A 24,343-nucleotide genomic window follows, 5' to 3' on the forward strand; every position below is an offset into this window, starting at 1 on the left:
ATTCCTTTACAAATTGACGCACATTGTCTCACTCTCAAGACTTATGGCACTGAAAGCAGTTAATTTCCTATTGCTCATGTCATTGAGATAATACTATGTCATTTGCTGAGTCAGCTGTTAAAGCCTACTCCTTGTTTTGTTCATCCTGTGCTTCTGTTCCATGCTAACTCATCTGCTCTTTGGACCCTGCTTCTTTCAACAAGGATGGTGCAGAAAGCCTGAGAACTACCCATCACCACGGCTGTGATCTTGCCCCTGATGGAGAAGGTCAGGCCACACTTTACATGTTTTATATTTGTTTTTCCTAACTTGTTACCTCATAACAAAGAAGTCAAATCACATGCACTCAGTAAGCTTCAAAGAGAAATCCTGATGTCTGTGGGGTTTTTTTCATTTTTTCCGTTTTTTGTTTTTGGGGTTTTTTTTTGCATTTGCAGATTTAGTTTTGCTTAAAGGAAATATAGATGACACTAATGAGACCACAATGTCTTAATTTGCATATTAGATGAGATTAAATATTGAGCTAATTAACACCTAGGATGAATTTTCATTGCTTGGTAGCATTGTTCTATGGTAATAACGGATCTTTGCTGCTTACCCAGAAGCAGAACGACTTACAGGCAGAGTCACTTCCATACAGTATTTAAGGCCAACTAAAAATTCACCAGAAAATGCTCTCGCAGAGTCTTAATTAGTAATCAATCGTGTGCATCTACCTTTAAGTTACCCCTGTCCCATTGACAAGTGACAGCACTGGAAGAGTCAAAGCCAAAAGGTTCTGGTTGGACCATCATTTATTCTAGAAGGACTGGTTCTGCAATGTTAAAAAAAAAAAAGTCTGATGATATTTGTTAAGGCTCAGTAAGGTCAGGTAGAGAAGTTTAAATGATTCCTCTGAAGGTATGCTTCAAAAAGTATTCATCAGGACCAATAAGTAACTCCCCCCTCCTTTTTCAATCTCCTTCTTTCACTCTGCCTTTAAAATAAACCATTTTAAAATTTAAAAATGTATATACTATGTATTTGTTTATTGGAAAGGTAGAGCGGCTGAGAGAAAGGGAAAGTCTTCCATTCCAAAATTCATTCCCCAGACAGGTGCCAGGTGGGACTGGGCCTGGCCAGGTCAAATCCAGGAGTCTGGAATTCTATCCAGGTCTCCCACATGGGTGGCCAGGAACTCAAGTGCTTGGACAAGTTTCCACTGTTTTCCCAGGCCCATTAGCAGGAATCTAGATTGAAAGCAGAACAGCTAGAACTTGAAATGCTTCTCCAATATGGGCTGCCGGCATTGCAAGCAGGGCTTCAAACACTTCAGTCCAATGCCAGCCTGCTCCTCTGAAGGTTTGATTGCCAATAGATATATTAGCACAAGAAAAAGCATTAAAGTTTATTTAGTATGCAGATGTACACAGGAAGCACACACACCGTGAAATCCGCAGGGAGACCAGATGATTGTGGCTCAAATGCTTGGGGAAGATGGAAGTGGGGGCTGCAGGTGGTTTTAGAGGTGGAGTCAGTGACTTTTAAGGGAAATAAAGGAGTCCAGCTTAGAAACACAACCACCACAACCAGCCTTTTCCTCTGTGGTAGGAGTTTGATCTTCCTTGGAATTTTGGCAAGATTAGTGTAGGTCATGGTATTCCTCTTCAATGGTTCTGGTCTTTAGGTAGGCAAGTAAACTTCAGAAAACTTTTGGTATCTGCTCTTCCCACTTTCAGGTCCCAAATTGCATGCCTTGGGGCAGTGTTTTTGGAGCCCCCCACAACAGCCACGGAGGAACATTAAACCTCCTGGTGTGGGTCTCTTTTAAGTGGGAGGCTCATTTATCAGCACAGCTTATGTGCACATGCTCATGAAGCCAGCCCTGTCTAGTCTAGCAGTAGAATGTGAGCTTTTGTAGAAGAAAAAAAAAAAGGAAAAAAATTAAAAAGGAAATGATATTTCCTGTCTAGTCTGTTTCCATGAGCTAAATGAATGTAATTGAATGGAAATGAAACTAGCTGAACCAACTGGACGTTCAGCAGCAGATCTGCAGTGGTTCTGCCACCTACTCTCCCTTTCCTTCAAGCCAAGAAAGTTGTTTGCTTGCACTTGTGATTTCCCTGACCACTTTCTCCTCTCCCACACTCACTCCGAATCCACTTTCCCACCTTCAACCATGCTTCCTCAACTTTCCACTTATGTAGCTAAAGCTCTGTCTTTTGTATTCTAATTGCGTTCTCTTTTGCTTTTAATGAGCAATCGGGGCTGTTTCTTTATTGAGGACCTACCTGCACATTTCAAGCCAAGTGCATGCCTATGAAAGGAACAGATGGAATTGAATGCTCCAGCATGATTAGCTGGGGGGAGGCCTAGAAAAGTCATCTATCTAAGGGAAAGGTCCACTTAACTTTCAGCTTGAATTCGAAGGAAATGTCAAGAACTCATCTATATGCTCTGTGGCCGTTGAAGAGAAGACTGCAATGAGGGTTAGAGAAAATAACTGAGATTATAGCCACTATGGGGAAATTAAAGTAGGTGGCTGTAGTGTGCACATGCATGCGTGCGTGTGTGTGTGTTGCTCAGTGTGGTCCATCAGAATTAACTCCCTAGCAACAAGTAGACAGGAAATAAAAGCCAATGGATTGTGGGCTAAATTAGGAGAAGCTACAAACTCTTCATTATGGTATAAGGAGCTGTATTTGCACAGTGCATACTAGATTGTGCTTGGAAGAAAGGCTCATCTGTGCCCCAGATCTCATTTTTGGGTGATTTGTGATAATCTTGCCAGGAGGATATTTGTTTCTTTGAATTTCTGTTTTTTGGTTGTTTTTTTGTTTTGTGTTGTTTTGTCTTCTGTAACTTCTCCAGTGCCAGCTGCCAATGCATGAGGGTCGATTGACTGAGAGAGAAGGAGCTGCTCAATGAGCTGCCTCTCTGAAGACAAGGAAACTGGGGGCCTGCAATTAGTCCTCCTCCCCCCGCCTGGCACTCTTCATTACGACAAGGGCATCGAGTTACTACACAGGGACGTGGGGAATTGTCCTAGCAATACCACAGATGTCACCTGTGTCCCAAGCTTTCAGAGACAGCTCAGCTCGGTGATACCAGTTGTGTGGGACTCCACTGAGCCCTGATGGGAAAACTTACCGATACAGCACTAAGGGGACAATTGGACTGCTTAGGTCAAATTGAGCAAATGTGAGGGTACCTCAAAAATTTGTGGAAAATAAAATTAAAAGTATGTGTATTTTGGTGCAATAAGTTTTTTCCTTAAATCCATGCAAGAAGTTCATGAAAATTCTTATTATGAAAAAATTCTGATTTTTTTTTCTCACCCATATAAACCTCCCCATCAATTCACTTGTCTACAAACTTGTATTTTACAGGAAGTAAGCTTTTTTTCCCCAGAGATCTTCCATCTGCTGGTTCACTCTCCAGATAGCCGAAACAGCCAGATGGGCACACAGATCCAAACCCTTGGGCCATCCTCTGCTACTTTCCCCAGGCCATAAGCAGGGAGCTGGATGGGAAGTGGAGCTGCTGGGACACGAACTGGTGCCCACATGGGATGCCAGTGCTTGCAGGTTGAGCCAACAGGCCAGCTCAGGCAGTAAACATTATTTTTTAAAACCAAGCTATCAAAGCAGTAAATTTTAATCCTTGGTGAAGGAAAGATTTCCATTTTTACCAGCTCAAATTTGTTGAAAAAAATTATTTGCATCTTTGTGGCAGAACGGCTTAAGCTACTGCTTGAAACACACATCCCATGTTGGTATGCAATTATGAGTCCCAGCTCCTCCACTTTTGTTGCAACTTCCTGCTGATGCATGCTGGGAGCCAGCAGTTGCTGATAGCTCCAGAGCTTGGGTCCCTGCCACATGATCTCCATGAGGGAAACCCAGATGAAATCCTGGCTCTTGAGTCCGGCCTAGCGCAGCCCTTGAAACTGCAAGTATTTGAAATGTTAGATAGAAGATTGTAAGATTTCTGTCTTTCTCTCACTCCCTTTTTCAGAGATAAAACAAACAGCAAAATAAATAAATAAATAGAGGACTGGGCATTGGGAAGATCTGAGCATTTCATTCATCTAATTACAAATGCAAGTGGGTGAAGTTGTCATGAGTGTTTGTATGTGTGTTTGGGAGGACCTGGTTGGTTTCAGCTTGGAACATCCTTATCCATCTGAGTACATCAGGTTCAGATATCTTACCCCAGACATGACTCTTGACAGTCCCTGTATTCATCGGCTTGCGCTGCCATGACCCATTAGCTTGGACTGCCAGTGGCATAGGAAAGATTGTAGGTTCTCCATGCCGATACTAGCAGGACTGGATTCTGCTGTACCCTGCTCCTGGGCTTGCACATCACCAGCTGCTCACTGTGCCCTCCCCATCTGTGTGTGTGTGTGTGTGTGTGTGTGTGTGTGTGTGTGTGTGTGTGTGTGTGTGTGTGTGTGAGATCTCCTCACCTGATAAAGGCACATGCCAGCTTGTAGCAGGGTTTGCTTGGACAGTCTTATTTTCACTTTATTACTTCCATAAAGAGGTAATATATAACAGTCACATTTGAGGCCCGGGACATTGGGCTTTACCCTAGAAGTTTTAGTGGGGACACAACTCAGCCTGGAGCAATGATTAAGCTGGTTCCCTTCACGTTGTATTGTCAAGTGTCTGTTTTCTGAGGCTGGAGATGCACTGGAGGCATTTGAAGAGACTGGGGCAAAAGGTGCTGCAAGGAGAGAGTTGGAGACTGGGCTAAAGCTTTGGGTCTCCTTAAGGACACCCCAAGGTCTCCTCTGTGGGTGTCATCCCACAGGGCCGGGCAATGCCAGGCACAGCTTCCAGGCTCTCCCACCTCCTCCTCTCAGGGCAGGTGCTGACCCCACCATCTGTTGCTGAATTCCACTCTGTCCTGTCGTTAATGCTGGAATCTTTGAGGTCTTACTCACTAGAGACAATGGGGCAAAGGTGAAAACTATAGGGTCCTGGAGTTCTATATGTTTTATTCTGGGATTTTTGGCCCTTAATCCATCACTGCTTCAGCCTAGCTCCTGTCACTCTCTGCAAGGCACAGCTTCAGTGAGCTGGATGGACTCTGAAAGGCAGACAGGCAGTTGGAGCTGGGGCCAGCTTGCTTGCTTTGCTCAGTTCAGTGCTGACTGATGGTGATGCCAGACAGCGCATAGTTCCTTGTGGAGAAAAGAGTGTCCATGAGCCACAACCTGCATTGCCATTAGCTCCAGGGCCACACGGGGCCAATTCTCACTTCTCCCTATCATGTCCTGCCCCCTGGCACATAGCCCACTCTCTCAGAGCCTCAGGGCAGTCTGTCTAATGCCTGGGTTCTAAAGGTTGTGAGACAATGCAGTTCAGGCAGCATGTTGCTCCCCACCCTCTGAGACCAAAACCAGCTGTTCACAGTGGCATTTCCTTCATGCGAAGAAGTTCCATCTGAGAGTAAAACTTCACCCAAGGAAATGCAGGAAAGGCAACATGTACCCCATTCCATGTCACATCCTGCTTTGTTTCAGTGTGTCCTTCTCCTTTTTAAGGTCCATACACCCCTCTTTCGAGGGGCTCCTCTGATTAGAGCACACCCATCTCTGAACGCCACCAAGCTCCTCACTAGCTGCTCTGGAATAGACCTCTCTTCTCTCTGTGCCCTTGAAAGTGACCTTCAGAACCCATCCTACAGCACAGTCACTCAAGAAGTATGTATCAAATGAGCACAATAGAGATGAACATCAAATTATTGATCTGCCTTCCCTGCTCATGCACACATACCTGCTTGAGTATGGCTGTTTCTAGAAGGCTACCATTTATGATGTTTAAGCTCACCCTTCCTCTATACAGTGTGTAATTTGGTCTGAATTTTATGTACATAGTCCATGAATTTCATATTGATTATTCATCTCTTCTTCAATGTCAGCCGACATGTTTTTCTTGGTGTTTTTCAAGTGTCAGGTTATGTTTGACTCCATGAAGCCATCATGACACAGCTGTTGGACTGAAATCTAACAAGGAGGAGAAATGATCATGTTTCTTAGAGTGTGCTGGATATCACTCTGCTTAATTACTTCATATATTTTCCCATTACTTGGGAAGTCATTGCTGAGACCAAGCAAAGTCCCCAGCCTCACAAATGGAATAAATGTGTATTTCTGGAATTACTTCCAAGTACTAGCAGAGGGGAGACTTCTCTACACCCTGCCAGAATAAAATTATAGGTAGTGTCTTTTTTGTCCACTGCTGAATTTCCAGTGCCTCTATCAGTCACTGGGAGATAAGGCACTCTATGAATACTCACTTTAGTGGAACAAATGAATGAACAGCTCAAAAAACAGACTGTGTTAGAGCCATCCCTCTGTGCCATGGGACCCCCTACAGATAGTAAAACTAGTGGAGCAAGACCCTCATGCAAAATGGTATCATATTTGGATATAAACGATTCACCTCTTCCCATATACTTTAAATCATGACTGGATTATTTGTAGCACCTAATTCAATGTAAGTGTTCTACAGTAGTTGTACTTTATTGTTTAGAAAAGGACGAAAGAGAAAAAAGTCTATACATCTCCAGTGCAGATAGAGTTACTTCAGTTATTTCCTGAATATTTCTGATCTGCAGTTGGTTGAATTCGTGGATGCAGATTCAAGCACTACAAAGGGTTGGTCCAACACCATTCTAAGAAGTCAAGTCACTTGCTGAAGGTCATTCAGCTGTTAACTGGCAGAGCCATCATTCCCATCTGGTCAGCTTGACCCCAATAGAGGTAGTACTTGTGGATTCATCCATCATCTCCCAGCCTTGAAAGTTGGACAATGGCGCTGGTTGTTTCCACAAACTGTGGAATGAATAATGCAAGTGTGACATAGAATTGGAGAAAATGTGATGGTCATTGTTGTAAAATTGTTTTTAGAACCATACTTTTCTGCAAAACATCATGGGAGGACTCAAAAACTGGTCTTTAGTTGGGCCTGGTAGAATCAGAAAGTCAAGACTTTCACATAACCTTCAGCAAGGGCCTCTGGATGGCAGGTGCCAGGTCTGCAGGTGAAGCAGTCCTTGGTTTGACTGTCATTCATTTGTCAAATGAATTCATTAAACAAATGTTACCAGTACCTCATCTTGAGATGGGCTGATGGCTGCCGGAGGCCTGGCCCTGGTGGGTGGGGCTCATGCAGCAACGTGATGGAGTGCTTTGGTATCTGGATGCTTTTCCGGGAGACAGTCCCATGTTTGAGGCTGTTTATTGGCTAAGTTCTGATGAATGGAGCCTTTGTTGTTCACCAAAGTAATCGTCTCTAAAAGAGTGGGAACTCAGCTCCTGCTGTCAACCTAAAGCTGAGGAGAAATTAAAGCTCTTGATCTGCAATTGATCAACTATTAAAGTCTCAGCGTGGGGTGCCTCTGTGCTCTCTGTTTGGTTTCATATTTGCCTGGCACACACTCCTTCATTTCAGACACATGCGAAGTACTTCTTGATAATTTACGCCGAGGAGGGTCCAATTTGCGGGTGGATAACAGGTGCTCTTTAGGGAGCATTAAAATGACATTGTTGTGGTGTTTGTATGCTAATGAATAGCTCAAGTGATCACTCCTGGATGTGGATGGCTCAGGAGGAGCTGTCACATCTGCCTGAGGAACAGATGTGGTGGCAGCCCCCTCCCATATCCCTGTTTTCTGACCCTTTGTGAAAAGGCAGCAGAGATGAAGGATTCCCTCTTACTCATCTCCAATTATGTACCTGCTGCTTTGGGTGTTTAAAGACATGTGTTGAATCTCACAGCAACCTCTGCACAGAGTTGTACATAGCCCTTCTTTGGAGGAGGAGAGTAGATCTTGCAGAGTTGGAGCCATGTGGTCTGTCTCAGATACAGATGTAGTTTGATTTGTCTGATATCAGGAAAGCCAATGGGACTTTTTTTTTTTTGGTCTTGTTTTTGTCCCCCCTCTACAATATGTTTTCCTTCCTAAGATTTTGAATACCATTCACTAGTTGTCAGAATGGCTTCTGTACATTTTTTTTACAGCGAAAAATAAAAGAATTGAGAGTTGAGTCTAATATCACACAGGGGTGAGGTGGCCCTCACACTGCTATTAACACAGGCATCCTCTCTCAGAGAAAGTTTAAGGTTCAAGTCCCAGCCTTCCCATTAGGGATCTAGCTCCCTGCTAAGGCACCTGGGAAAGCAGCTGAAGATGGCCCAAGTGCTTGGGTTCTCCAAGTGGGAGATTTGAAGGAAGCTTCTGGTTCTTGGCTTTGCAGTGGCTCAGCTCTTGCCACCATTTTGGGAATGAACCAGCAGAAGGAAGATTCTCCATCTCTGTAATAAATAAATAAACAAGTCTTGTGGGGGTGGGGAGGGAGTATCCCATCCATGATTTGCTTCTTTTGTCTCAATAAACACATACAATTTGGTTTTCCAGGTCTTAAGCATCTGTTACTACGCTCTTCAATGTGTAGGCCACATCTAGTCACCCACTCTAGTCTACGTGAAATTTAATCCCCAAGGCTCCAGTTTGGGGCAGCTGATGGCCTAGCCTTGGCATCATCACATGCACATTCTATTGTTTTCCTCCCACTCCCACTCCAGTGGTGGAGGTGGGGATCTGCATGTAGATCTGGAGAAAGGCCCTGGGAATTAGAAATTCATTTCAAGTGGGAGGCCATCTCATCCACACCCCTGGCAAATGTTCCAGAGCTAAAGAGTCATGACCTACGAATTAGCGTAGGCAGGAAAGTGGCAGGGTGCAGGAGGCTATCGGGAAAAGGCTGTGGTATTTGGAAATGAGGGCTGGATGTGGGATGAGGGGCACAAAGTGCAAACCTCTCTTGTTTGGCCACTGACCAGGGACTTCTCTCCAAAGAGTTATAGCCAGGGTGGAATTTCATCTCTGTTAGAGAGGGGATGAGCACACAGCCAGCAAAGATGGACGAGATTCCGAGAGGAAAAATGCAGTCTCGAGTAAATGTTATCTACTCTAAAATATGAACTGCAAAGAGAGTAATTGTTTAATCAGCTGGGGCCTTTAAACAATTCATTTTTTTGCTGCTCTCTTCATTCTAGCACCATTACCTCTGTGCTACCCACCTGTTCCCCTGCCAAATGGGTGTCTAACCAAGTTAATGATGCCATTAGCCAAAGCTCACTGTGGGAAAGAGGAGGAATTTAATCTGGGACACAGAACAAAATCAATCTGTCAATAAAAACCAAAATTATGAAAAGTACTGTCTTGTGAACTCTGCTGCCCTCCAAAAGTTTAGAGGAAATGAAGTCCACTGTGACACATACGCAGCACATAAGCCGTGTTTGCTATTTTCACAGACGGATATAGAGAGCATGTGCTTTCTGGAAACCACTGGACTCTTACTTAAAGGGCTCTAGATTTTGAGATTTCCATATAATTAAGGATTAATAATTGCCATGCATTGTGCTACCAGCACAACATGGTATTTAACTTACTGTACTCACATTTCTTCTAAATTTCATCCCAACGGTTCCAGTGGCAAGATTTGCTTTAGAAATGTGGTTGCTGGAAATTGCAGATGAACCCATTTTCTCTCTCTCTTTAAGAGTATACCCAATAAAAGTGCTATGTGTTTCAGGATGCTTGAGTGATATTTTAGATGTGTTTGTAGCTAAGGAAAGATTGCATAGCCCTAAGAAAGGGGATAAGTACCAGCCACCTTCATTAAGCTGTACATGGCAGGAAGAGACAATGTTCTCAAAAAGAGATGTGTCTGTGGTCATAGAGCCCGCAGACACCTTTGTTGTTATATGATGTCATAACACACAGCTCATGTTGGCACATGTGATTGGCTATTTGATGTCTGTGAGGACATGTTGGGATGCCATGAGAAGATCAAACAGTAAAAAGAGCAATAACAAACAGGACATTAACACCTGCCAATGCAGCTGGAATGTGGGGGGCAAACCTAAAGGACCACAGAAATCAATGTACAATGACAGTCACAGTGTTGTGAATGTGGGTGACTTGGCTCAGGGAGCATGTGTAATGCTGATGTGTTCAACAGCTTCGCATTGCTAATGTGAAATATCCAAGGCAGGCAGTATAAGAAAAAGAAGTTTATTTCCACTCACAGTTTTGGAGGCTAGAAGTCAAAACAGTGTGGTGAGGGTTCTGGTGAGGGGATCCCTCCCCTCAGGAGGCAAGGTTCTTCCCATTGTGACAGGGATACGTGTGTCTGGGTCTCTCCCTTTTTTTACAGAGATGGCAGATTCTAGTTGTGAGGGCTCCATTCTTAATGAAAGAATCCAGTGCCAATTATGTCTTCGAGGCCCCAGCCAGATTAGGTTCCCAGATGCTTTGTAGCTATAAGACATAACTTTGAGAATCAGACTCCTGTGTGAGACTAGGAGAGAAAGTACACGCAAATCACGAAAGTCAGGAAGGATAGGAAGGCTTCCAGAGCAAGGGCTACTCCACTCACACCTGCCCAGGACAGCTTGCAGTCCCCTCAAGATCTAAGAGTTTCTTTCTCCAAGTCTGGATGCACCTGTCTTCGTGGCCTGCAAGCAGGGAGGATATTGTTGTCCTCTTGTCACAGGTGGGGACCATAAGGCACACAGAGAAGGTGAGCACAGAGGGCAGGGTGAACAGCAGTCTCTGCCGTTCCCAGCAAGTCCCACTGTCCCTGCCTTCTAGCAGCCTTGTGAGCACGGTGTCTGTTTCTGCTGGCTGATTTCTGGCTTGTGTTTTACATATTAAGTCTGGTCAGGTTTAGCTGTGACAAGACTCGCACAAGTGCTAAAATCCTGAGTCACTGAAAAACATTTCTTGTTTTGTTTTGATTTTCAACTGCTCCTGTCAACTGGCCCCGTCAAGTTGTCATTTGTCTATCTGTCAGCAAACCTTGACAACAACCCTCGGTTTTCTCTACTTCCAGAGAAGGGGATTTGGCTGCCCCCTGTGGTGTCTCTTCATTGTTGGAGAGCCACACATGACCGCAAGCTCTTCTGCAGAACATGCTGATACAGTTCTTGCAAGGTCTTCTGCTGGGTCATGTGTGCTTTGTACCTAGATGTGAAAGCCTAGGGGGAAAGACTTGGTAGATTAGGGAGCATGCAAATTCGAAGGGGCTTCTCTGCCAAGGTTCTTGGGAAAGAGGGGGCAGTGTTGGAGCCTTCTAAAATCCTTTGTGAAGTATGTGAAGCCCACTGAAAAATAAATGCTGGAGGCTGGTTGGTTTCATGATAAACATATCCTGCCTTACTCGGTCTTCTCAGATTGTGATAAGAAAAAAAAAAGAGTAGACAGGGTGATCCAAGCCATTAGCGTCTATTTTCCAGCTCTGAGGGCTTGGAAGGCCAAGATCAAGGTGCCAGCTGGCCAAGATCCTGGCGAGGGACTGCCTTCTGCTTTGCAGAGGAATGCCTTCACCAGCTCCATTACTGAGGGCACCACCCTCAGCACCTCCTCACCCTCTCCTTACCCTGCAGAGGCCCCACCTCCTCCCATCACCACATTGGAGACCTGAGTTAGAACATGTGAATTTGGAAGGGTACTTGCTCTTTCATTCTCCTGATGGTAAGACTAAAACTGGACCTCTAAGTGCCCTTTTTGAAGGCTTCCCAGCAAATGATATGAATGTGTTTTCTGCACCTCCCACAAGGCATATGTTCCATGAGCCTCATACAACAGAGGACTGTGAATCTGATGAAAGCAGCCCTGGGCACCCCTGTGTTGTCCTGGATCTATGGACCAGTCTCTTTTGAACCAGCCACAGTGAATGGTTGCATCCCGGCTCTTTTGAGCCACCAGCCCTCATTGACATTCTGTTACCAACCCAAGGTTCTCTGATTCAGTTGTGAAGAAATGAACCAGAGGTCAAACTTCAACAGAGAGGAAGTTTACTTGGGGCCAGTGGTCAAGCTAGTCAGGAGGAGTTGCAATGAAGGGAGCTGGAGAGGCGTCTGCATCAGGCTGGGGAGGAATGGCAATAATTCCCTCAGTCCCTGGCTCATCCCTGCCAGTTCACAGCACAGTGGCTGTAACCAGCTCAGTGTTTTTGTGCATGGGCATTGCAGCTGCCCCTGCCCATAACACTCAAAATCGCACTGTCCTGTTGGGTTACTCTGGGTATATGTGTCGATTAAGGCACCGAAAGGCTTCTGGTTTGGGAGAGTTTCAGAGTTTCTTGCTGCGAGTTGGGTGGACAACCAGGGATTGGACGAATGGACACACGGTGAACTCAAGAGTCAAGTTTATTTTTCAACTTAAGTCTCGTTTCTCTCCTGTCTCAATTCTGCTTGCAGGATCCTGAGGGGGTGTTCAGGAATTTATAACTGAGAGTCTCGAGAGGTGATCTGCTGGTGTTTCTAAGATGGTTGTTGCACTTGCAAACGCTGCTCCAAATAGCTAGAGACTGAGTATAAACCATGCAGTGGCAGTTTCCCCAGGTAACAGAACATACATCACAGCAGAGCCACACTCAGGAGGTAGGACAGATCGGGAAAGCTGGCACGGCAGCAGGAGCGCTCCTCTGGTTTTGCGTGGGGAGATAGCTGTCTCGGGAAGACAGTATTCTCTACCAAATACACACCTTGAAGCCTGATGCCTTCCATCCCACCTGGCTGTGTGCTTGGCTCCCAAGGAATTCAACACAAAAACTAGAAGCCTCCCTGTTGGAGAGAGACAGAGGGAACTTGATTCAAAGTAAAATTTATCAGACCTTTACTAAGCTCTGCGGGTGAAAACAAGGACTTTTTTTTAATATCCATGCACAGTTATATCATAACACATTTTGCATGAACAGTTTTTCCCTAAAAAACTTTCAGGATCTTTTATATGCATTTTTAAAATCTTCTGCACCCAAATAAACATCTTTTTATGATGCTTAACTGTGAACTCTTTGAAGGGCCTGCACATTGCCTATTGCATATCATATTGCAAATGCCCAGGTAGAGCAGACAATGAAGAGGCAATTAGAACTCCAGATGTACCTACCTATGGAGCCTTGTGGGTTGCCAATTGGCTTTGTCCTTGGGAGGCCATGCTTTTGGACAAGTTGTCTGAGCAGTTGGAGATGGGGCAGGGTTGAAGGAGAAAACTCAGTTGCAGACAGGCTGGCATTCCAGCTGCTGTGGGTGTTTAGTGCAAACAGGAGAAGAAAAGCACAGCCACAAAAGTGAGTGCAGGTGACTGGATGGGGAGACGTGGATTCCAGTGCAAAAGAAGGATCTAACAACTAGAAGGCAGGTGGTGAGGCTCTTGGGCAGGTAAGGAAGGGTTAAGGATGGCTCAGGAGGGACAGGTCCCTCTCTATTGGTTGCAGGTGAATTTGGTCCTGGAGAACAGAGGCTTTGGCTGCCTCCTGTGCAGGTGCAATCCTCAAACCCATGGTTTTGGTATCTCAGCCATGTTGATGTTGAGGGCTTGAGTCATTCTTTGTTGTGGGGACTGCCTGTATGTTGTAAGATATTTATCAGTTCTTGTTGTCTGTACCCCAACTGTGACAACCAAAACCGTCTTCAGACATCATTGCATGTCCCTTGGGGAGCTCCTGGTCACTCTGGCTATAACAGTTCTAACTCAGTATTCACAGGGACGTTGTCTGCAGGTGGCTTCCCTGGACATGCTCATCTACAAACTGAAGCTAATGGTTACTCCACATGTACTAGGGAGTGAGGCATTTTGAAACCACCCGTATTCTCAACCCATGCAATAGCCTGCCTTCCTGCAGATGGGTAGAAGGACCAGGGCAGACTCATGGATTTGACTGCTGGGAGATTTGATCTGCTTTTTCTTGGCTCTGATGCTTGGCCCTGGTGAGGTTTGCTTATCCAAATAGGCAGAACCACCCTGTGCAAATTGCTGGATTTGAATCTCTTTAGGTATGTCTGATGAATGCTTTTGTAAACCTTACTGTGGATGGATTCATTGATCCTTAGATGTCTTCCAGAGCCTGTCTGTGTCCTGAGGAGGCATGACACTCTGTGCTGGGGACAGAAGCGTGAATGGCTCACACTGTGGTTCCCACCCTCCTGGACTTTATAGCTGGAGACAGAAAACTACAGCGCAGAATGAGATCGATCACACAGGACTGGGGGATCCCAGGACTGAGCTCTGCTGGGAGATCCTGGGATGGGAGAACTAACTGGATAAACTGAGAGCTGGAGGGTGAGAGGGTGCTGGCTCCCTGGCTCTGGGGGGAAGGTAGAAATGTTCCAGCCCAAGGAACACCAACACCCAATGATAAACAAGACCTTGATCTGTTCGAGGAATGGCAGACAAGGTTGTGTGTTTGGAAGTGCAAGTGAGCTCCACTACCCTCCACACTCCACTGGGTGGCCGCTGGTGTCCCTGCTGTGTCACCTCAAGGACAGCTTTTCAGTCTGAGTTCTCTGAAGACCAAATATTCTCTTCATAGGGATCTGCTTCCTGTTTATAGGACTTCCAAGCTCATCTGAGTTGTACCCACCTTCAGTGCCAGCTGCTGCTGCCTTGGGGACTCTGTCCTCCTGGACTCCCTCAAACCCAAGCTCTGCCTTTGCTCACTGCCCTGCCCCTGGCATCTCCTGTGGGAAGCCCCCAGCTGGCTGTGGTTTCCAGGGCATGCCCTGCCCTGCTCCCTGCATTGCCTACTCTTGAAGAAAAACCCACTCTATCTTCTCAGCATGCAGTGACCTGAGAAGGCCGCTGGCTTATCCCCACACACACCTCTCTCCAGCCTGAGGCCATGAGCACCATCTCTCTTGATTTGTTTTGCTTCTTCAAATGCCCTAGATGGATTTTTCTCCTGCCCCTTTATCTTGGGGTGTGCAGGAAGCTCGACCCAGTCCATCACTAGGGATGTACTTAATGCATACAGACTGAGTGTGCACTTTGAGCTTGCCTGGAGCTATATACCCCCTGGGGATCTAGTGGGAAATTAAGACAAAATTCCTGCCTGCAGGAACACATAGCCTCCTGACTGAGGGACTTAAAAGAGTCAGAGATCTGGGAGGCGGAGGCAGCCCAGCAGCAGCGGCAGCAGCACGGTGAGACAAGGCAAGGACTGGTGGTTACAGACCAGCTAAAGAGCCACGTGCTCTGTAACCACAGGCACGTTCCTTTGTCTCCCTGTGTAGTATGCTCCCTTGTGTCTGACAGCCTTGGCAGGACAGAGTGGGTGTTATGCCTGTTCATGGCACCTGCTCAAGGAGGCCAGGGCATCACCCTTCTCCTAACATGGGCTCCTTGGCAGTGTCTTCACCTCCAGACACCCAGTGGCAGCATTGCACCTCTCCCCTCTGTGTCTCATGTTCACTCCTGAGACGGTCTGGGTGGGCAGGGAGTGTCTCTCTCCAGCATCAGCTCTCCTGGCTGCCTGTGAATCTAGCAGCATGCAAAGTTGGCTGTGTGAGATGCAGATTGAAATCCAGGCAACCTCCCTGGGCCTCCACTGTCTCATCTGTAAAACGGAGACAATTTGTGAGAAGCAGGGATGGAAACCCTCTCCAGCCCTGGCATGCAGGAGGTAAACTCTAAGCTTTTCTTCCTGGCTCCGTTCCCCTCCTTACCCTCTAGTTCCCTCCCTGCCCTTCCCTCTCCTCCTCTCTCACCCTACCCTCCCTCTCACATGACTCAGGGCAAGAGCACTTGAGGACGCACATTCTTTGTCTGCCGGTGAGAGCCCCCTTCCCTCCCCGCCTCATGTAATTGTCAGCAACAAAGTTGGAAAATACGGACGTTTGAAGCAGCTCTCAGCACCGCAACATCTGCACCAGACACAACTCAAAAAGCCCTCAATCCCCAGTCATGAATGCACTATAAAAACAATGTGGCAGAAATGAAAATTGTTCCATCATAATATTTCACAGTTCTTTTTGACAAAAGCCAAGCCGTCCTCATGAATACGCATTTCCCAGCACCTTATGCATTATGCATCAGCCTATAGCAAGGGACCTGGGAATTGCCAGTCCCTAGTAAAGGGCCTTTGAAAAGGCCTATTTTGTAAACAAATGGAGCCCAGGCCCCAGCACTGGGGCACTTTAGGTAATTTAAGACTGACTCTGGCTGCCCGAGTAGAGACAGGCTCTGCCCAGGGCCATCAGTGGCACAAGAGTGTCCAACTTTCCCAGGATGGAGCCGCGGAGCACTGACGTTTGGTATTCTGATTTCTAATGTCACAGCATCCAAGACAGCCATTCGGAGGGGGCCCCGGACGATTCCTGCTGGGGCCAGAGCCAAATGTCACTGGGATGCCAAATGAGCCTGCCCGGCAGTCAGGCAAATTAGAAGCTTTGCCTCCCAGGAGCCTTGTGGTAGGAGGTGCTGATGGGTAGAGGTGACGCAAGGGGACAGGCCTGGGCATGCTGACATGTCTTGGAGAACTTACAGCAGGTTTCCCCCCCCCACTGAGGTCAGCCAATCTGAAACACATATTAAGTGTGCATAGCTACCCAGGAAGAGCTCTCGCAGCTCAATAACTAATCCCTGCTCTTCAAGTAAGGACAGACTGAGGCCTGACCTTAGAAGGACCATGTTCAAGGTCACCTTGCGAGACTGCAGCAGGTCAGAGACTGTTGGAAGTCAGGCATCTTTGCACAGTGCCTCCCACTGCCTCAATCATGGGTTGGCAGGATCTGAAAAGACCAGGGGCAGAATGGTTACTGATTGCTACAATTTGAGTAAAGGGCAGACTGGGATTCTTTAAACAGCTTTGGAAAAGAGCATGGTACAAGGCCATTTTGTATAATTTGCAATCTGTCCTCCATGGCAGCAGCGGTTGAAACGCTGACCACTACAGGATAGATATCTGCTCAGGTGTGTTGCTTTGCAACAATGAGATAGTGATTGATTTCTTGCTCGGTGTATTTATCTGGTAAATATCTTCTCAGTTCAACATGAGGGTGCATGGTTAAGTGATTCAAGTTGAAGACCAGAAATCCTGAATTCCAATGTTGGGTAACACAGTTCTTCCCTTTCTTATTTGTCCAATAAGGGGTTCAGGAGGGGTGGTCTCTAGGTTGCTTCCCAGCTTGAAGAGTTCCACTTACCTACCTGGCACCGGGCCAGCCGGGAGTGGCTTCCCCTCATGCTGGTCAATGCACTGCAGGGTCATGCTTCCTGAGGATGGAGGAGGATAGACCTCGGCAAGGGGACAGCGGGAAGCTCCTCCTTCCTGCTCCCGGTGCCTGGTGCCGTCCAGCTGCAAGGTTGCTGACTGATGCCTAGAGTAAGTGGGGGACAACTGTTACTCTTCAAGAACAGCCAGGAGATAAATCAGGGGGAGGCTATTTCCTGGTCCTTTGCCAACCCAGAGGAGGAGGTGTCAGTGGGAGCAGCTGAAAGGGCAGAAGCAGAATGATCCTGTCACCTTTAGCAGCTCATGACTCCGTAAGCCCGAAATCAGTGATTCTCAAACTGAAGTCTGGCTTTTTGTTAAAACTCACCACCCCTGGAGTGTGTGATTGTGTGTAACTGTGTGTAAAGGCAGATATTGGTATTTTTCTAAATCCTCAGAAACCACACTTTGAGAACTGCTGGTAGAGGAAAAAAAAGACTCCTAACAAATCCACCATTTCCATATCTCAGCATGTGCCCCTATTTTAAAACATGCCCAAATATTTGTAAAATATATATATATATATATAACCAATTTCATCATTTACCACTGACACAGTAGTAAGCATCCCTGACTATCATCAATAGGTATTTATTTGGTTTCAAACTAAGAAATAATTCCTGTTGCTCTATGAAAACAACATATTCAATTTCAAAGAGTTTGGAAAGTATAAAATTAAGAAGCGTTCAGCAAAGTATACGAATGAAAATAAAATAAAGTGGAAGCACATCTCATAAAGAAGAGAGCTATTTAGATGCCAGTCTCCTCTTGAATTCTCCCAGTGATTCTGGCTGTGGAAGTCTCTGTAGTGGTCTCAGAGTTCCTCAACTTGGATGCTTGTGATGTTAAGGCTGTGGTCATCAAAATAGTGAAAACAACAATGTGAGGATACAACAACAAAATGAAAGGTTGTGGCAGAGGCTGATCCAAGGCAAAATAAACAAACAAAAAAACAAAACAACAACAAAGCAAAAACCCTTGGCAAACACTGAAGTAACCATAATTTGAAAAGCTGGCAATCTTCACGTGAAGGACTTAAGTTCTAGTGAGCAGTGTGGAGCAGATAAGTTTGCTTTGGTGCAAAAATGTTCAAAATTCATCGTAGATCTCTGTGATATTTCACATAAACCTATACAGTGTAAATGTCATCATTTTGCATCACTCACTGTTGTTGATGATCTTGAGTACTGTAGTTGTTTTCTTGAAAATTCAATATAGGAAAAGTCTGGTCATTTTCACCCCTAGTATCACTCCTTTGAGACTCAAGAATCAGTATGGGGGCCTGGCATGGTAGCCTAGTGACTGAATTCCTTGCCTTGCATGTACTGGGATCCCATATGGGTGCCAGTTCATATCCCAGCTGCTCCAGTTCCAATCCAGCTCCCTGCTTGTGGTCTGGTAAGGCAATAGAGGATGTCCCAAAGGCTTGGGACCGTGCATTCAGGTAGGAGACCCGAAAGAAGCTCCTGGCATCGAATTGGCTTAGCTCCAGTAGTTGCAGTCAGTGGATGGATGATCTTTCTGTCTCGTTTTCTCTGTAAATCTGACTTTCAACTAAAAACAAATGAATTTTTAAAGCAACAACAACAAAAAGAGTCTGTATGGAAGCACCCTACCTTCCCTACCCTTGACCATGTTGTGCCATAAGCCAAGCCTGTGGTGCATGGGCCATTGCCCCAGCATTTCTGGTGTTCTGCAGTGGGCCAAGAATATGTCTGTCTGGGATCATGACCTGATCTGGTCTCTGCCAAGATCCTGGGATTACATTTGTGAAGAGTCCCACGGTCTTATGTAGATTCCTCACAGCACCTCTGCTTGCAGAGCAGACTTCTCGGATTCACTGTGACATGTGTGCTCTTGCTTTGACCTTATGGCCTCTGTACGTTTCTGACAGTAGGGACCTGACATTGTTAAAGCTGTCACTGTTAACCTGTCATGATTAAAGCTGACACTAGCCAGGAATGGAGTTCCACGAAGGTTCAGGAGAACTTAAGAACTCACCTAGTCTGCCAGACTCATCCAGAAAACAGCATAATTGAAGTTCCCAGAGGAAAGGGCCTCTCCCATTGCCACTGTGATTCTACCATTGCAACCTAAATTCATGTTGGCAACCATGGCATGCTGTTGGCCTACATTGAGCTTGTGGTCCCCTAAGACCATCAGATATTTTTAAATCCTCCTTATATGAGCTGCTGCTGTGTTGCATGTTTCACTTCCATATTTTATTAAAAAATAATTGAATGTAGAATTTTAGAAAGAGCTATTTAGTTATGAGCTAATTGAATATTGAGACTTAGATTTGTTCATTATATTCTTCTGTCACATTTTTTTTTGTCATCTGAGGAAAACAATTACTTGTCCCCATAAACTTCTTCAAGGTTTCAACCTTGGATTTGAAATTGTGTTACTTTGCAAATCTGACTTCCTCCCAGAAGTATCCTGTCTGATCGTAAACTGATAGCAGAGACAGGTATGCTGGCTGGGTTATGTCCGCATCAGACATGTTGTGTGTGAATTGTCCTGCATAATAACTGATGCATAAAAGGTGCAAAGTGGGAAGTACTGTTCTTTTTCAGGTCATGTATTTCAGTGCAACAGTGTCCTACAGAAAGCAAATACACCAGATAGTGCTGTTCCACTTTCAATAAGCCAAACATGTGGCTTTTTGATCTGCCAATGAACAGTTAAGCCCATAAAATCATTAAAGAACACAGGTTTTAGAGGCTCTCAATCAATGTACAATTTGGGGTAATTCTTTTATAATTGGAGTTCCAGTATCCACAGCTCCACGACAAGGAAGGTAGGGAGAACATCTGACGTTCAGGCACCTGGTTGGAAACATAAGGCTCCTGCTTCTCCGTCTTCTTTCTGCCTTGGACATGCCCAAGTTGCTCAGCTGCAGGGATTACAGGCCCCCAAAGCCCAGTCCTGTTGGGTGGCAGGCACTGTTCTAAAGGTGCCCTGAGGTGGCAGTTGTCCCAGTCAACCCCTGCTGCTGGAGTGAAATGCCACAGCCCAGATGTCTTACAAGGCAGACCTTCATTTCTCACAGTTCTGAAGGCTGGAAGTTCCCAGGTTCATGTGCCAGCCTGTGTGGCGGCTGCTCAGAGCTCTCCGACAGCTGTGTTCTTGCTGCCTACTCCCAGGGCCTTTCCAAGGGGCATGCTTGTGACCTTTCTGTCTTCCTCTTCTTAGGAAGACAAGAATCCCATCAGGGAGGCCCAGCCCTTGTGACCTTAGCTAAACACCATCACCTTCCCATAGCTTCATGCTCAGACCCCATCACGATGGGGGGTGTTAAGGCTTCAGCATATACATTTGGGGAGGCCTCTCAGCTATAAAGTTAATTTTCCTTCTGGGCAAACCAAGTAACTTCACAAGGACTATCCACATCTCTCAAGAGGAATTGTGATTTATGTGCTAAGGCCACATCCAACAGTTGTATGCCTCCTTACCCTGGCAGGAACTGGTCCCTCTGCCTGTCATAACCTTTTCTCTACCCACTCCCTATCACACTTTCACTGGCCCTTCAAGATGCAAATTTATCTCTCCTGCAATCCCCTTCACCTGAGTTCTTAGCAAGCTGTGCTCATCTACATCTCTCCCATGGGACTGTGAAGACCCAGGTCTTAAGCCCCATCTTCATCTCCATTTTCCCTTCAGTGCATCACCATCTGCCTGGCACCCAGTAGGTGCCCAGTAGGCGTTTGGATCAATGAACATGCTCATTGACACTGTGCAGAAGGGAAGATGTAGGGCAGCAGTCATTGACGAAAACAAAATGCATCATCAGAGACTATAAAGAAGAATGAAGTTACTGTAAAGAGATTTTAAAACAGAATTTCTACCACTGTGACTTAAGTGGGTCAAACTAAGGACACAAAACTATCCCCCTCAGGATGAGGAGCACAGAGACCAGGGCTCAGAAAGTTTCTGTATTTCCTGTAAGTGTCTTGCTTCTGCTTGAGCATTCCACACACTCATACAGACACACACAGGTTGGTCCCCTTGGAGCAACTGTGTCTGATGCAAGCAAACTCTCTACCTACAAATCATGAAGCACCGAATGAGCTCAGGCAGCTAATGATCATCATCATTAACCCACAAAACTTTATGCACAGCCAGTATTCAGCCAACCTTTTGATCCTAGACAGAAATCTATTAAGACCAGTGGAGAGAATGAAAAGACAAGAATCTGACAAAGGTTTTTACCTTGGCGGATATAAAAGTTGGTGAATTCAATAACTCTAAGAGTGATCTATTTGCCAATAGCAATATTACATTAAGTTGGGGAAGCATTGGTCCCTTAAATACAAGCTGAGTGAGCAACCTGAATAATGCCTTCAAATTACGTGTGTCCAGGGGCCTGTAAGGGCTGGAAAGGATAGAATTAGCACCTCTACTTTGGAAGAAATGCATTTTCTTCAAAACAGCAAAACAGTAGTTTCTAAGCTTGTTTTGAGTTAGGACCTAGTTTAAGAATTGAAGGATGATTCTAGAGTCTTCTGGAATAACACATGTGGCACATGCACAGAATAGATGATGTTCCTCCAAGGGCTCAGGAATCCCTTAAAAAGTTCATCTGTGGGTCCCAGCCACAGATCCCTGCTTCTAGGAAGCTGCCTGGCACGAAAGCTTCCAAATACAAATGTGAACAATCTTATTAGAATCAGTTTTAAGTTGTGCAACATCCACATGTTCTCCAGACTCGCAGATCCCAGCAGCCTTCCAAGAAGGAAGTGCTGAACTGGGGCTGAGACTTGGGTGTTTTTGGAAATACCCAGTGGTTCTTTTGCTTCTCATCTTTTATTCCAACCATGAGTAGCAATGAACATATCCAGAGGAGAGCTACAGCTATGGATTTGAACCAAAGACCTGACTTTATCACCTGTCAGCCTTAGGATCTTGCTCAAGAACTGCTTTCTCTCTCAGCTGCTTTTCCTGATCTGCAAATTGTGGTTGGAAAGGCTGAATGAAAGCACACAGAGGAGCTCACACTCACTTAATTCTCAGTTTTTAAAAAAGATACACATGGAGCCCAATGTGGTAGCCTAGTAACTAAATCCTCGCCTTGAACACACTGGGGTCCCATATGTGTACTTGTTTGTGTCCCGGCTGTTCCACTTCCCATTGTGCTCCCTGCTTATGGCCTGGGAAAGCAGTAGAGGACAGCCCAAGGTCTTGGGACCCTGCACCTGTGTAGGAGACCTGAAAGAAGCTCCTGGCGCCTACCTTCAGATCAGATCAGCTGTGGTTGTTGCAGCCACTTGGGGAGTGAACCATCAGATGAAAGATCTTTCTGTCTTTCCTTCTCTCTGTAAGAGCTGACTTTCCAATAAAGATTTTTTTAAAATCTCTTTTTAAAAAAAGCTAACACATGAGCAGTTTATTGCGAGATTTGCTCAGAAAGACCGCATTCACTGATTGCTCCAGGTTCCACTTAACATCTGGCCAAAAGGGTAGTTGGTGATGGGAATTCACCACATAGTTCCTGTGAGTCTGAGGTGTTGGGGAAGTATTGCATCTCCAGAAGTCTGCGGTAAAGGATGACTCAGCTTATAAAGGTCTCAAGGATACTTTTCAAAATGAAAGTGATAAACAAGTGACTCTTGCCAGGATTGCTGGGAAAACATCACCATATGGTGCTTACGACTGGCTTGGCCTCCAAGGGCAGCCTGAGTTATCAGAAAAGTATACTAGTGTGGGCACTACAGTGAAAAACCATCTGCCCCCAGTTTTTGGATCTGGAGTTGCAGAATCGCTGAACTAGGAAGATACCACAAGGCCCCCAGGTCTGACTTGAATGGGAGTTATGTTCCTTTACACGGGTTGAGAAATGAATCCCTTAGCCACTTGATTTTCCTGAGTCGATTTCTAATCTCCACCATGAAAATGACTCTTGCCTGTTAGAGCAGTTGAGGGCTGATAAAAACAAGCTGTGCCAAGCTCCTGTCACATCTGAGATGTACAGTGGCTGACAGGTGTCTCAGTGGCAGTGGTGGTGGTCGTACCAGCAGAGCAATGTGGTGGCTGAGCCAGGGACATTTGCATAAGTTGGTGAAGCCTCCGGGTGGGCCATGATGGGTAAAGGAGACTCTGTGAAACCAGGGAGAAAGTAGGAAGATTAGACCTGGAGGGAAGAGAAAGTCCAGACTCTCCATTTTGCCTCCCAGCTACCACAGATGGTGTCCCCCACCAAAACTCATCAGTTCATCCCAGTTTAGTGAGGAGTTTCCAAACAGAAAATCCCATATACTGCCCCCCCACCCCCGCACCCTGGTACACTTTTCAGCCAATCACGGTCAGGGGACTTTGGAATGATTCTTAACAGCCCTGCAATGTTAGCCTTTCTGTGCCCCACAACAATCTTTGGGGCTGTCCAGGCGGGCTTTACCTGCTGCTTAGTATGGGGGTAGGTAAAAGGCTTGGCATCCTGGCTCATTGTACAAGTTCCACAGTGTGTGCTAAATGGATGACTGGAGAACTACATTTTTTTTTTCTTAAATGAAAATCATTTATGTTTAGTATTTTAACTATTTAAATAGTTACAAGAGGCACTTTGCCTTACCTAAGCTTGTGTTATATAGTATATGATTTTTTTTTAATCAAACAAATAGCTTGAAGTGTTCATCCAAGCAATCAGCCTTTCCATTTCTTTGTACTTTTTTTTAGTTTGTTTTTGGAGGTCTACAGGTTCCTATGTTTGGGTTAATTTATTTATTTATTCTTATTTGAAAGGTAGATTTCACAGAGAGAAAAGGAGAAACACACACGTACACACACACACACACACACACACACACACACACACACACACACACACACCATCCTCCATTTGCTGGTTCACTCTCCAAATGGCCACAACGTCCAGAGCTGAGCCATGTTGACTGAAAGTCAGGAGCTTCCTTCCAGGTCTCCCATGTGGGTGTAGGGGCCCAAGGGTCTGGGTCATCCTCTGCTGCCTTCCCAGATGAGAAACAGGAGCTGGGTTGGAAGTGAAACATCCAGGATACAAATCGGGTCCATTGGATGTTGGAGCAGAGGCAGAGGACTAGCTCACTATACTACCGTGCGAGAACCACGTTTAAATTACTTAAACAGAACCTAGTATAGCACCATAACCCATAGTTCCCATACTGTGTTGTAAATCATCAGGATTTGTTATATTAACCCTACTGTGTTTTGGTACCAATGACTCAATCTCTTCATCCCCATTTCTCCATTCTTATTGGCCTCTGATTTAAAATCTGTGCATTTTTGCTATTTTACACTTCCACATATAAGAGA

Source organism: Ochotona curzoniae, unplaced genomic scaffold (genome assembly GCF_017591425.1).
Source record: "Ochotona curzoniae isolate NIBS_2020 unplaced genomic scaffold, NIBS_Ocur_1.0 contig_3622, whole genome shotgun sequence".
NCBI lineage: Eukaryota > Metazoa > Chordata > Mammalia > Lagomorpha > Ochotonidae > Ochotona > Ochotona curzoniae.